Source organism: Euprymna scolopes, chromosome 21 (genome assembly GCF_053919585.1).
Source record: "Euprymna scolopes isolate OS-2025 chromosome 21, ASM5391958v1, whole genome shotgun sequence".
Classification (NCBI taxonomy): domain Eukaryota; kingdom Metazoa; phylum Mollusca; class Cephalopoda; order Sepiida; family Sepiolidae; genus Euprymna; species Euprymna scolopes.
Genome location: NC_136502.1, coordinates 81,255,060 through 81,256,255, shown reverse-complemented (window position 1 = coordinate 81,256,255; position 1,196 = coordinate 81,255,060). Strand labels below are relative to the sequence as shown.

Genomic DNA, 1,196 nt, shown 5'->3' with positions numbered 1-1,196 from the left:
TACTACTACTACTACTACTACTACTACTACTACTACTATCATCATCATCATCATCATCATTATTATCATTATCATTATCATTATCATTATTATTATCATTATTATTATTATTATTATTATTATTATTATTATTATTATTATTATTATTATTACGCTTATCGCTACGTCCGTTATCATGCTGTGCATCCTTAAAAAAGGAAAGTGGAATATTCCAAATAAAACTTGTCACCCCTTAAAAGCAAAGTGGAATATTCCAAAATTCCTAATAAAACAAAAAAAATGTTGTCGCTGTTGAGGCAAAGCTAATAAATATGGTTTGTCTTTCTTGGCCTTTTGGCTAAGATCAAAGTGTAGTATCTGTTCCGGCAGATACTGCAAGCTATGACTAGCAAAGACCAGATGTGGGGGCAACCCCACATGCTTGACCTTTAACCAGCTCCCATTTCCCTCCTCTCGGGAGCTGGTCCCCTTTTTCCCTTCCCCCTCCCTTCACTCCTCACATTAAAAATTGGCCTTGTGCCTAATTTGCTCGGTGGGGAAGCAAATAAATACAATCTGTTCTTCAGATGCTACATTTCAATTTTTTCTCTCTTAATGGAGGAGAAATCCTTTGCAACTAAGGCAATTTTTTCTCCAGGTTAAAAACGACCCTGGTGTCTAAATCTGTCCCGTAGGGAGGCATTGTGAATAGGTGCTACGTTTAATGTAACAAAGTTTTAATATTACAAAAGTAACTGGGAAAAGTAATTTCTGATTTAATTACAAAATGCCCTGGAAATGTCCCTTCTGCTTAATTATAAAATGCACTGGAAATGTCCCTTCTGATTAATTATAAAATGCCCTGGAAAATGTCCCTTCTGATTATTTTTTTTGTTGTTGTTGTTTGTTTACTTGCCTCCCCACAAAGACAGAGTTGGACATGAGGTCGGTTAAAAATTTTTGGGGAAAACAGCTCCCCAAAAGGAGTACTCTGATCAATAACAAAAATAAAAATTGTATCAGTAATGAAGGATTTCTCCTCTATTAACCAAGACCAAAAAAAGGGGGAATTTAAGTCACTGGAATGCTGGGACTGATACTACAATCATAAATTCATGTTGAAGCAATGGTTGCCTAATGGCTAACCGTGTTAATGTTTTTATGTATTAATTTCGAAAAGCTGCTGAAACAGTTTATGATTTAAATATTATTTTATT

General features: G+C 34.6%; 1 pseudogene; it reads left to right on the top strand.

The window, feature by feature from the left end:
- Positions 1-316: 316 nt before the first annotated feature.
- On the top strand, positions 317-471 carry LOC145243201 (U2 spliceosomal RNA; annotated as a pseudogene).
- Positions 472-1,196: the final 725 nt, after the last annotated feature.